This window comes from Canis lupus, chromosome 15 (genome assembly GCF_003254725.2).
Source record: "Canis lupus dingo isolate Sandy chromosome 15, ASM325472v2, whole genome shotgun sequence".
Lineage (NCBI taxonomy): Eukaryota > Metazoa > Chordata > Mammalia > Carnivora > Canidae > Canis > Canis lupus.
This window is the reverse complement of record NC_064257.1, coordinates 60,934,041-60,947,567: the sequence shown is the minus strand read 5'-3', so window position 1 is coordinate 60,947,567 and position 13,527 is coordinate 60,934,041. Positions and strand designations below refer to the sequence as shown.

Here is a 13,527-nt window from a genome sequence, read left to right as displayed (position 1 = left end):
CTCAAATGTCATCTTCACTGAGAAGCTGCCCCGGTTTTCCTCAGGCTGCGTCGCGTTGCAAGGTACCGAACACACATCAGTCAGCACAACACATCAGTGCTTTACTATCACTCCTTAGGTGATGACATTTTTTGAAGATGAAGATAGTATATATGAACATACATATATTTATATGTTTACTTTATAATGCTGCAATGGTTTTTATTAATCTTTGTTTTTCAGTTTTATTAATACATAATCGACATATCCAAATATTTTTTTTTTTTAAAGTAAACTTTACACGCAAGGTGGGGCTCAGGCTTATGACTCTGGGATCAAGAGTCACATGTTTTACCAACTGAGCCAGCCAGATGCTCCTGGAATGCTTAAATATTAATAGGGCTCAGAGATTTATTGAATCTCAGGTTTATTATTTATTATTTGTATGAATTCAAGTATTATCCTCTCTGACGCTGATTTTCCTCTTAACTAAAATGGAGAAGTTAATATCTGGTTGATAGAAGAACTGAATAACAACAATAAATTTATATAAAGCCCATTGCCTGGCATTTAGTGGGTAAATATTAACTATTAATTCCTCGCCTCTTCTACGAAAAGCAGCAAAATTATGATTCATATATATGTATTTATAACACTTAAATAAAACTCCAATCAAAATACAAATTCAAAAAAACCTCTGCTTCCTAACAAAAATTTTCCAACACTGTCACGAATACAAAGAAAATGTGAGGAATACTCAATAGTAAAAGTCAACTTCGGATTACATTTTTGGCTTAGAGGATCATAGTCAACGATTGTCACCTATGAGAATCTCCTAAAGCTAAAATAAGGAGCAGCAGAAGTCATTCACTTAAAATTAGAGCTAATACCATCCTCCGCCTAGAACCTCGTATGACGTCATCCACCTGCGAGGTGCAGTGATGGAACCTTCTCACAAGAGGGCATCATTGCAGCTCCTGTCTCCTGGCGACAGCACATTATTTGCAGTGTCTGTCGCTGTTTCTGACTTTTTTAGTAACTTGCACAAACTTCCAGCCTCTGAAGGGCCGGCTTTTCAGAAAATGTATCACATTATTAGATATAAAATCAGCGTTAAGGGGCACCAAAGAGAAGCCAAAAGTCATGTTTCTGAAAGGACAGTTCAATATTAAAACGATTTTCTTTTCACTATATGTATTTTATGAAACACCAATGCAAAGTCTCTGTTTTTTTCCCCAATGAGTTCAACTGTTAACGTAGTATTAATAAATCAGAAGACAGCTGATGAAAGGTTGGTTTGAACCAGAAGGCGATTCCACATAAGCTATTTTGTTGTTGTTATGGCGAGAAAACAGGACTACGACTAAAATTTGTAAACTGTCATGTATGGCTTTATCAAACATTTTTACTTCATTCTAAAAAGTAGGCTTTCCAACTATTATTTAATCTTATTTAATAGAAAGTTTCTGATAGGTTAATGAACTGTCTGAAGGCTGACAGCAAGTCTGTGGCACAATTAGGACCTGAGCCTGGTGGAGCCGAGTAAGTTCCTGCTTTTGATTTTTGTTTGTTTGTTTTTTAAAGATTTTATTTATTTATTCATGAGACCCAGAGAGAGAAGCATAGACCCAGGCAGAGGGAGAAGTAGGCTCCATGCAGGGAGCCTGACGCAGGACTCGATCCCAGGACCCCGGGGTCACGCCCTGGGCCCAAGGTAGACGCTCAACCACTGAGCCACCCAGGCATCCCTAGTTTTGTTTTTTAAATAAATAAAACCGGTCTGTGCTTTATCCTCATGTAAGATGTGCTTCATTGTTCACCATTAGGAGGTTTTAGAAATCTCTAAACAGGTCTGTGCTGCATTTCTTGAAAATTCAGAAGGCCTGGGGCGCCTGGGTGGCTCAGGCGGTTAAGCATCTGCCTTCCTTCAGCTCAGGTCATGATCTTAGCATCCTGGGATCGAGCCTCGTGGGCTCCCTGCTCAGCAGAGAGCCTGTTTCTCCTTTTCCTCCACCCCTGCTCACGCTTTCCCTTACTATCTCTCTCTCTCTCATTCAAATAAGTAAAGATCTTAAAAAAAAAAAAAAAGAAAAAAAGAAAATACATAGGCCTGTAATTGCCAATATAAGCGTGGCCTAAGGTTAGCTCAGTAGTGCTTTCCCACATGCTCCATCAAATGACAGTCTCATCTGCGTATGTATCGGTAATATCATCCGAAAAGAATATCAACACGTATAATTTTACTGTAAATGAATTACCACCAATTTAACAAGGATGTAAAAATAGTTCGTGATGGCATCAAAGATAAAGATGAAGGAAGAATGGACCTTGATTCCTGGCTCAGTGCAGCCTTATGAGAGGGAACCGAGTGCTGCTGGGTTCGGGTAATGAATCCGTCAGCTAAATGTCACGATAGTCACTCAAAAAAGCTCTGGAAGCTGTGCTAGAGGTCATGCCACATGCCGCATGCCTCTGGGTGCTAGGTGCATGACACGATGATAGGGACAGGCGCAAAAACGTTGTTTTCCCATGAACTGCTTGGTCCCCTTGCCAGCTGTCACCTCCTGGCTCTTCGTAGAGAGGGGAGCATGTGAAGGATTTCACTTGGCTCTCAGCTGGACTCTAGGAAGGACAAACTACAGGAGACGTCAGGGCGGTGCCGGCCTCCTGGCAAGGAGGGGAGCACCACAGAGCCCCCAGCAGGTCTGTCCCGGGGAGCTGCCTCTCAGGCCTCCTCCCTGCTGCCTGACGGAGTGGACGGGGCTTTCACTTTACTGCATCTGCAACGTTTCTGAAGCAAAGCGGAAGGTCAGGCCTCTTCTCCCAGCTGAGAGCCCGCAGCTTGCACACCAGTCGGTCGGCCGGCCGTGCTGGCCGATGGGCCTGGCGGGAGTTGGCCTGTGCGCCGCTGACTTGCAACCGCCTCGGGTCTTACCTTCCGCGTGCGCTCCCTCTCCTAAGTCCTGACCCCAGGAAACAATGAGCCACCGGACTTCTCTGCCGGGACATGTCAGCTGCCGTCCACTCGTGGTTTGCGGGCGCCCCGCAGTCTCCCGCGAACCCCGCTCTCCTGCTGGTTCTACGTGCAACCCCCTGGGTTCCTTCAGCTGCAAGGTGGCAGCTGCTCCGGCCTCCCTGCCTGCTCCCCACCCTCCCACGCCTGCCCATCACCGCATCCTGTGAATCCTTCCTTCTAAAACTCTGTGGAACTACTCCTCACTTCTCCCTGCTGGCCGCCACCTGGGGTCTTGTGGCCCAAACACTGTCCCAGCCCTCCGTTGTGCCCTCTCTTCGTCCTCCACCGGTACGATCCTTTCAACGGAAATCCAACCACGTAACTTTCCAGCTTAAACATTTTAATGACTTCTGACTGATGTTAGGATGGAGCTGAACGTTTAACCTGGTTTAAAAGGCTTCCTGACCTGGCTGCCATTCAATCAGTCTCCTGGCAAGTATTTGTTGAGCACCTGGCAGGCACATCTGAAGCTTCAAGAGAGAGCAAAGTGTCACTTTCTGAGTGTGACTCTAAAAGCGCGGCTTCCTGCGCATGTACATTTATCAACTGATTTTCTACCCCTTATTTCACTTACCTTAAGACCTATCCTGGCCCAGGTCTTAGTCTAGGTACTCAGGAAGCTAACAAGATACAGCTTCTGTGGTCTTTGCCCTAGTGCTGGCGTTTCCACCCGCGACAGGAAGGAGTTATCTCCATGATGAACGTTCCCATCACCATCAGAGGGCTAGCCTTCTCATTTTTTTTTCTATGTCTTTAGAAATGTTGAAAAATGTAAGCGTGAGGGAGTCTTTGGGGGTTTATTTAGGTTCTGGAAATATCATCCCCTACTGCCACTATGGAGATATGTTCAGATTTGTAAAATGTCCTCGACTCCCCAGAGGGTGTTGTTTGCCTAAATGGATAAACAAAAGATTGAATCCATGAGTGCCACCTGGTAGGCCAAGCATCACACCCATAGAGCCATTGTTACCGCATCTACCCGAGAACACATGACAGCTTTCCTTGGGTTCCGTAACCTGCCCTGTAAGCCATTCACCCTTTCTTTCTGTTGGAATTTGAGCTTCTTCAGCAAATTTTTCCCTCTGCCTTGATTAGGAAGACAGTGTTAGGTGCTAAGAGAATCAGGGCAATCATGAGCACTGGTCATAAGGAGGGAGGCAGATGAGGAAGAGACACAAATTGCCGCATGAATGTGGAGAGGGGAAGAAAGCTGTTGTATCCAACTGAGGAGCCTAGAACACTGGGTATCTGGCCTGGTACTTACACAATGTATAAAACCTCAACAGGCAGGAGAAAAGATAGTTCCATTTGGGTGGACTCTGCAGGGTAGGTCCGAGCTGTGTTCAGGAGACAGCAGTATCTGTGGGAGTCCTGCAAGGGCTGGCGACGGTGTGGGAGGGGAGAGGCAATGGGGAGATCCAGGCCAGGCTGGGGTTGGATCACATTAAGAGCATGCACAGAAGGTCATGACAAGAAGCGAGAATAGGAGGGGCACTCGGGTGGCTCAGCCGTTACATGGCTGCCTCTTGACTTTAGGGTTATGAGTTCAAGCCTGATGTTGGGTTCCATGTTAGGTTCTATGCTGGGGGTGGAATCTCCTTTAAAAAAAAATTGAAAACAGGAGGCACTTCTGAGGTTCCAGACAACTCAAGGGTAACCATTGTATGTCTGCAAAACCAGAGGTGCCTGTAGTCCTCTTGACCTGCAGTTCTCAGGTGTGCAGTTTTTTAAATTAAAAAAAAATTTTTTTGAGTTATAGCATAGTGCCGAGTATGAGTCCAGATAGAATAAACAAAAATATCCCTCTTGACAGAAGCTGCTAACCTGAGTCATAGGACAATTCCCACGCATGATCCGTGTGGAGTGTCTTGTTGGTCTGGCCAGTTGGAGGACTCAGCAGAGAAAGGAGTGGCCAGAAAGTTAATTTGCTCTGTGAGGGTTCTAGGAGCACAGGCTTTGGCAGGCTTTAAAAACAAAATTTACAGCTTTAATAAAACTGATAAAGTCTTTCTCACTTTTATACATTGAAATATGATTTGATATTCACTGGAGATAAAGTAGATGTAGTGAGAGTTTCCCCAGGGCTTCTGCTGGAGACTGAAATGGCATCATCTATAATGAATCCAAGGATTCATCTTTGGATTAGGATCTGGGTGAGTCGGAGGAGATGAGGAGTAGGTCGAGGGTTCAAGCAAGAAGTGAACAAATATGAAATAGACTTTAAGTCAGATGGCCTCAAGTGTTTCTTAGGTGCTGTTGTGCATCTGAAAATCTGGAAGGAAGCAAGAGAAGGGCTTAGAGGGGCCTTAGCTGGCCCACCTCCATAATTCACAGGCTGCATGGACTCCCCCGATGCCTGACCCCGAATCTAATAGGGCTACATGTTCGTTTACTTAAAACAGGATATAAAACAATGTGCAGTTTCATCTTCCTTATTTATCTCTCCCAGATCCAGTGAGAAGCAAATTTGCACATAATGACAGATCGCAGGCATCTAGCCCCAAATGGAGTGTCTGGTTGTGATCCATCATCATGACATTTCAGCTTTAGCAAACATGGCTGCTCGCAGGGGGACACAATCCGTGAGTGAAATTGGAGGGAGCAGAGTTTTAGGAGCCATATATCAGTAAGAGAAGGGAAGGGGGAGGGTACCGATGGGATTCATCCTCCAATAGTGGGCAGCCGTACAATTTCACTCCAAGCTCAGTCAAAAGTCTTTTACATTGTATCTTTTTTCTTTTCAAATGAATATCCAAAGATCATATATCTTTGTCACTTGGGAATTATATGGAGACTCTTAAATCAGATGAAATCTAGGTTAATGGTTGTTTCATCAAGATGGTCAAATCCTCCTTGGAAGATAAATCAGAGAAGGAGGACATAGAGGCTTTAATTTGATTAGTTGGCTATAAAATCAAATGGAGTGTTTTTGTTTGGTCGGTTTTTGGTGTCGCGTTGAGCTTTTATCAGGGTTTGGATCAAATTTGGAGAGAGATCACACAAAAATGAGTTGTCATATACTTCAGTTATATTTTCAGGTAATCAAGATAGAACCATTACAAAAATCTTGCTATTTAAGAGAACATGAAGGGATTCAAGATTTAGACCATCTGTAAAGTGTTTATGTGATTGGCTTAAAAATAAAGATATACACATTAAGGAATTAAAGCCAGAGGCTAAAAATTAGAGAGAAAACAGACACATCAAAGATACGAGTGAGGACAAAGTAATTGGAGAAAACACTTAGAGTAAGGAATTTGCTCTGTCTGGGATCCTAAGCGCCGGACTAGGTAAGTCTATGGATGTGCAATGATTCGGATCCCTAACACTCCACGTCCCTATCTAAGTTCACCACCTGATTCTTTATCTTGAGTTGCTCAGATGATCACTGAACCCTCGGGGGTACTTGCCACAGAAGTAGTGAAGAGTCAGAGCCAAACTTGAACCCAGTACTAGTGAAATCCTCCCCCCATCCCTCAAGTTAAAAAGCTATAGGGAGATGATCTAGTTAGAGTAGTCATCAGTTCCTGCGGGAACGCTGTGCCTCCCGTGTGGGAGGTGGTAACCACATTTCTTCAGGACACATTCTGCTGATTGATTAGTTCTTTCTGATAGCTCCAGGAAGCAGTTAAATACAACTTCTCATTTCATTAAAGTAAAAAATGAGGCAAAGATGGTGTCAGGCATTGATTTCATGCCATAAATGAAGACCACATTACCATGAGAGCTGTAACTTTTTCTGACTTTAGGCAAATAAATAACACCCCAAAAGGATTGTTCTGTTAGAACACAAACTCCATTTGTACAACTTCAGTGAAAAGGGAAGGTTACTAGGTCTCTTACGACTCTAAGAGCAGGCATTCTGCAAGGCCTCAGAGGGCTATCATGAGCTGGAGTGCTGTAGAGACCCAGGAAGCCTCCTCTGTGCATCTGTTTTCCTCTTCTTTTGTTTCTGCAGATCACTTTTCTCTATTTCCCAGTCCAAATGGCAGTTTCAAGGATATTAATGAAGACCCAAGAGTGAAATACAAGGACCACGTTAAAGATATTCATAAAAAAATCCAGGAAGGTGAGAGAGGATCTGGAGGTCAATGGACGGGAGCAACCATAATGCAAGGGGTGAATGTAAATTCATAAAAAGAATTTAAAACAGCACAACTAAACAAAACAAGGCATATTATAAAATCCAGAGATGGGTAAGGGAAGGGGACTGCTTGCCAAATTTTGGCACTGAAATGTATGCAATCTTTTTTTTTATTATTATTTAATTCTTTAGGGGTCTGTCTACTTTCACTGGAGGACTTTAAGAGGGACACTGTGTCCCCAGGGAGGAACTAGGCTTCATCTGTGGTAAGGAAGCAGAATGATTGATCTCTAGGTGAGTATCGTTCATAATTCTGTGATGCAAGCATTTGCAGAGAGGCTGTGTGGAGCGTGCATGAGAATGTAATTAAACAAAAGAGACATCTATAGACAGGTGACCTTTCTTTCCTATCAATCTCCTTTTCTCTTTCTTCTTTTGTTTGACTCACTTTTATTACCAAGATCAAAAAGTGAGCAGATTAGAATTTTATTTCCTTTCATAATTCATAAACATGGTAGACATGACTAAATCGTTCAGAAACTTTCAATTTTAACAGGGTATCCTGTATGGAAGACAAGAATTTTTTTTTTTTTTTGGAGGGGGGAAGGGGCATAGGGAGATGGAGTGTGGAGGCCCACCCTGATGCTAGATCTTACAACCCTGAGATCATGACCTAAACCGAAATCAAGAGTTGGATGCTTAAGCGACTAAGCTACCCAGGTGCCCCAAGAACCTTACATTTAGTTACATTATTATTTAATTTCAACTGGTCCTTTCATCCAGAAGACACTGTTGAGTGAGCCACATTGCGTTGTGCTTGATAGTACAAGTTAGCACAGACCAGGCACAGCTAACACTATCCAGTACTGTTCAAGAGCCTCCTCTATATTACCTCATGTAATCTGATCCCACATCCAGTCACATAGATGTTGTTAGCTTCTTCTTCTTTTGGTGAGGAAGCTGAGGCACAAAGAAATTAAACAACTAGCCTTGGGTCACACAGGTGGGAAGCCCGGTGTGAACCTGAGCACGCGGACTCCAAAGCTTTTTCCTTCACTCAGCTGTCTTTTCAAAGGCTACAAATAGAAGTATCTACCGCAAACAGCACTTGATGACACACACTGGAAGACTGGGTTTCCACAAGTAGAGAAGGGATGGCTGATTTCCAGGAGTTTGACCTGGCCTCAAAAAAAGATTGAATGATGGGGAATCATGAATGTTGAACCTAACCATTGGACCACAGAGATGACTAGAGCATTAGAGATTTTGCAGCAAAGAAGGGAAAGTATCATGGTGTTGCTATAGTGGGAAGACCACCTGGCAGCCCTGTGAGAGATGGTTTCGTCGGGGAGAGAACTAGGTCATGGGAACTAGGGTTTTAGGACCAAGGTGATAGACTTTAGGACCCATCTCGAGATTGCGTAGATATACAGGATTTGGGCTTAAAACAATATAATTTCAGGAGACATGGAGAAGATAAAAAAGATAAACTGTAATACTTTCCCTTTTTCTCAGCTTTCTTTCTTTACCACAAGTACACTTAATTTTTCTGTTTTGTTTCCCTGTGAGAATTTCCCAGGGCAGCAAAACAGTCATGTTTTGCCTTTGATATCTGAGTGCTAATCAGATGTTCTATGGTCATGTTCTGCTGTTTATGATTTGAAAGGTAACCATATGGGACAAATGAAAGCATGATCCTCAGTCTATGCACTTGTTTATGGAAGAGCCAGTACGGTAGCTTCAATGGCTTCTGTGATGTTTGAGGGACTCTGGATATTTATTCTTTTTTCTTTTTTGTTTATTTATTTATTTATTTATTGAACTCTGGATATTTAAACATAAGCAAAGCCTTTTGAAGGCCTGGATAATGTTGATTAGTCTCCAGATAAACGACAGGGGATGACACAATCTCCTACAGAGTTACGTAACTGGGTAAAATGAATCTTAAGCGCTTTACCTTTCTGCTCTTTATATTAGAGGGTTGCCCTCTTGAAGAAAGCTCTGATGCCTTTACATCCTTCAGTGCTTTACACTTAGATTTGTATTGCATGGCTTTTTTTGCTGGTAATTCTCACTAGGACTTGGTAGTATGCAGTTCTTTGTGTTGGTTTTGTTTTTTTTTTATTTCTTTCATAGATCTCAGACCATCTATTTTAAAAATGAATCATGCCCAAAATATACCAAGTGAACTAGGTCAGACATAAAAGGACAAATATTGAGTGATTCCACTTGTATAAGTTACTCGGTATAGTCAGATGCACAGAGACAGAAAGAAGAATAGTGGTCACCAGGGGCTGGAGTGGGTGAGAAGTAATGGGGATTGTTTAAATAGGTATAGAGTTCCAGATGGGGATGATGGGAAAGTTCTTTTTAAAAAAATAGTTATTTATTTACTTGAAGTCAGCAGGGGGTGAGGGGTAGGGGTAGAAGGAGAGGGAGAGAGAGAGAGAGAGAATATCAAGCAGACTCCCCACTGAGCAAGGAGCCTAATTTGGGGCTCGATACCACCACCCATGAGATCATGACCTGAGCCCAAATCAAGAGTTGGATGCTGAACCAACTGAACCACCCAGGTGCCCCAGATAATGGAAAAGTGTTCTCAAAATGACTAGTACTGATGATCACACAACAATGTCAGTGCAGTTAATATCACTGAAATGTACTCTTAAAAATGGTTAAAATGGCAAACTTTATGTTACATATATTTCATTGTGACAAAAAAGGGTTATACCAATTTACCCTACTTCCCCCTTTCAGGACTGATAGGTTTGGTGGCTGTGTTTCGGGGATCTCACTGATAAATCTGTCTTGCTTGAAATTCCTTTTCTGAAATGAGAAATCTATGAACATTTATTAAACATGAGTCAGACCCCATCACTCACTTCCATCCAGGTAAACAATTGGTCCTCTTTGCCTAGTAGCATTTCATAAACCATATTCATTCTCCTGAGACTTAGATCCACAAGGTGTTAATAAATGTCATCGAAGAATTATTGAAAGAATTATAAAGCTTGAGAAACTGTGAGTTAAAAATACTAAGAATCTTTTTTACTATCAGACTTTTCAGAAATTTTGGTGTACTCATGTGCATAAGGAATATTCAAGAGGGGAGCATTGTATGCATATTTTCCCCACGTTTCTGGCCACACATCTGTCTAGTAATAGAAAATCTCTTGGGACTAGAATTCCCTGGACAACAATTTGGGGAATAGAGGCTTGCAGAATAAAATCCAACTATTTAGTATGGTTTCCAACACCTACCATGACGATTTCAGCTAAAATTCCAACTCCCTGCATCTTCCTTCACTCACATAGTACGTAGCCATGCTAAACTTCTTGATTAGTGTAACTTGCACTCTTGGCTCACCATGCACTTGCTCAGGCTCAGTCTGATATACACTCCTCTCATGTTTATCCTCCCGAGACACTTGATTTTGTTCACTTCGAAGTTTTTCCTGGTCTTTTAAGTGTAAAGGAATTGCCTTCGTCTGTAATCACTAATAGCAAATGTCTTGCTTTTTTTTTAAGCATTCGTGCATATATTAGCTAATTACATGCGCAATTATAGCATTTTACCTTTATTATCGCTAATTGTTCACGAGCCTCTCTTATCTACTAAATGTTAATTTTCATGACTGCAAGGTAAGGCTATGTCTTAATCATCTTTGCATTTTCTACAGCCTGTTGTTATTCACGTCAAATAGGTTTTCAATATGTATATATTTGCAAACTTAGATTTAATTGCTAAGCAGTACCTATGATGTATAGAGCTCTGGACCAGGTTTAATTGGTAGGATTCAAAAATATTAGTCACAGTTTCTGTTTGCTGGGAGATAGGAAGCCAACATGTGCAGAACTGAAATAATTTTAGAAAAATTATAAAGTGAAATCGCTGGTACAAATGGTGGAATAGAAATAGAATACATGATTGGGGAAGCAGTGAACAGCTAAAGACTCATGTAAGTTGGTTGGGTTGAGGGAAAGCACCTGAGCTGAGTTTTATTTATTTTATTTTTTTTAAGGGTTAAGGAGGTCGCCTTTTCACATCCACCTAGTATAACTGGGGCTTTCCTGGCTCAGTAAGAGGATGTGTGTGGAAGTAGTCTACTTAGCATCTCATTTTTTCCTTTGATCCTGAGGATGGTATATAAATGACAAGGGGAAATGATAGAGGTATTTTTATACTCTAGCAGGTCACAGTGTATCAACCACATGATGTAAACTATTGTTATATCATGACCTAAACCTTAATACCATGTTGCCAGCATATTCTGGTGGCAAAATGACTCATGGGTTTTTTCTACTTTGGTATTATTTACTTAAATGATTTTTTTAAAAAAGATTTTATTTATATATTTTTATTTTATAGAGGGAGAGAGAGAGAGAGAGAGAGAGAGAGCATGTGAGTCAGGGGAGAGGCAGAGAGAGAGAATCTCAAGCCGACTCCACTCTGAGTGTGGAGCCTGACTCCATGGGGTTCAATGTAATGACCCTGAGATTGTGACCTGAGCTGAAATCAAGAGTCAGAGGCTTAACTGAGTCACCTAGGCACCTCTATTTAAATAATTCTGATTTTTAATATTCCATGAAAGTCTTCACAAGTCTTACTTTATGGAAATCCACTAAAGGGGATGTTGCCTAAATGCCTGCTGGCCCTTATAATTACTTAGCAATGACTCAGCCTTCACAGGTACCATGGACATTCTTGTCATTGTTGACAAATGGAAAGGGGCAGCTAGTGACAGCCATAGGCTGTCAATAGCAGGGACAGACTGATTTTGGCAGCGCTAGTGATGAAAATTCAAAAGGAAAAATTGTTGAAAAATTTAAAGTGCACAGGGTATCACAGAAATAATGGGAACATTTAGACCAGATAGAAACGGTTCCCAGAGACATGGCTGCACCTAAAGGATTGGCTACCTCATTCTACAAACCTCCCACAGCCTACCTTCTCCAAACTGGGCACGTGGCTCACTTACTAAGTAAAAGGCCAGGTGTGCTTGCTTTTGTGAGCATTCAGCATAAGAGAGAAGGCCAGCTCTCCTTAAGATTACAAACCACTAACATTTCCTTTCATTGGGATACTTCTTTCGAATGAGATAGTAAGCTGTTACATTTAACCAAATAGTGCATGGGAAGGTGCTTTATAAGCAGTAATCTCCAACAGCAATAACAGAAGACTATTTTATGCATTATGACATGCTTCCAGCACTCCATTATATACATGGATGCTCTTATTTTTATTATTTGAGGCAATTTCTAGCATTGGAATTTAGACCGTACTTGCATTTCGTTTATAAAACATATTTCCCATTATCATTTGATACAGGTGTGAGAGATGGAAGAAACACAGGCAAAAATGTTAAGCATGAACAAGGAGCCGTGGTGGTGGGTGTGCACGGTTATGGGAGTGGAAGGAGGGACACGATAGGAAGGCCTGCCCTAAGAGTAAATATCATTCCATCGCTAGAATTTCTACTACCACAGGAGCAAATGTCAACGCCTCATTTGAGCGGAGCAGCTTCGGAGTACACTAATGTGCAAAATCGTAGAGGAGAGAAAAGGTAACTGCAGGGAAATGGCTGTAAACAAAATGATCATCATAAGTGAATCTGGCACTTTTGTTTTTGTTGTCCATATAAATAATGCTAGAAATACCTCTAACATCAGGAGCTCAGTCGGTTAAGTGCCCGGCTCTTGATTTCAGCTGAGGTCATGATCTCAGGGTTGTGGGATAGAGCATCAGGCTCTCTCTGGGTATGGTGTGAAGCCTACTCGAGATTCTTTCCCTCTCCCTCTGCGCCCCTCCTCTACCTCCCACCCGTGTGCACTCTCTGTCTCTCAAAAAATAAATAAAATAAAATAAAAAGAAATAACTCTGTAACTTTAGACAGTTATATTTCAGTCTGTTCTCCATACTTACGAACCGAGATTATATCTTGAGATATTATTTGTTGAGCTTTTCTTTTCCCCAACTTACATTTCCCCCTAGTTAATCAGAGACTTCCATATTCCTCCAAGAAGTAGGAATATTATAAAAGGAATAAAAAGAACTAGAAAGAAGTCAGCGTTCAGTTTCCTTGACTTTCAATATTGCGCACTGAGATTTAAAAGGGAAAACCTAAGGCATGTGAGGAAAATTAACACTATGGAAGCAGAATATGAGGTTATGCTTGAATAGGGTTCTCTCCACCCTGCCCCTTGGCAAGGAGCTGGGGAATGTCACAGGGTTACCTCAGGAGATTTCGAATAAAGACTTGGCCAATGCTGGACACAAACCAGCATCCTGAAGACTATTGACTGCTGAGGGGGTCTTGCATGCTCTCTGGGCAACGGAGCTGTGACAGTGGCCTATCTTGTCTTTCAGGGTCCTTTTAATAGTAGCTGCCCACATATCGCTCTCTTGTCAACTTGCAGAATGTTAAACTGCCCCACGTAGATAGATACT

General features: G+C 42.0%; 1 protein-coding gene across 1 annotated transcript in view; it reads left to right on the top strand.

Annotated features, from left to right (window-relative positions):
* Positions 1-13,075, top strand: part of TRIM61 (tripartite motif containing 61) — a 211,285-nt gene extending 198,210 nt beyond the window's left edge. Inside the window, 3 exon segments of the mRNA XM_049094364.1 lie at positions 6,954-7,064; positions 7,272-7,373; positions 12,409-13,075. The gene's annotated coding sequence lies outside the window, so the exon portion shown is untranslated.
* The last annotated feature ends 452 nt before the right edge of the window (positions 13,076-13,527 follow it).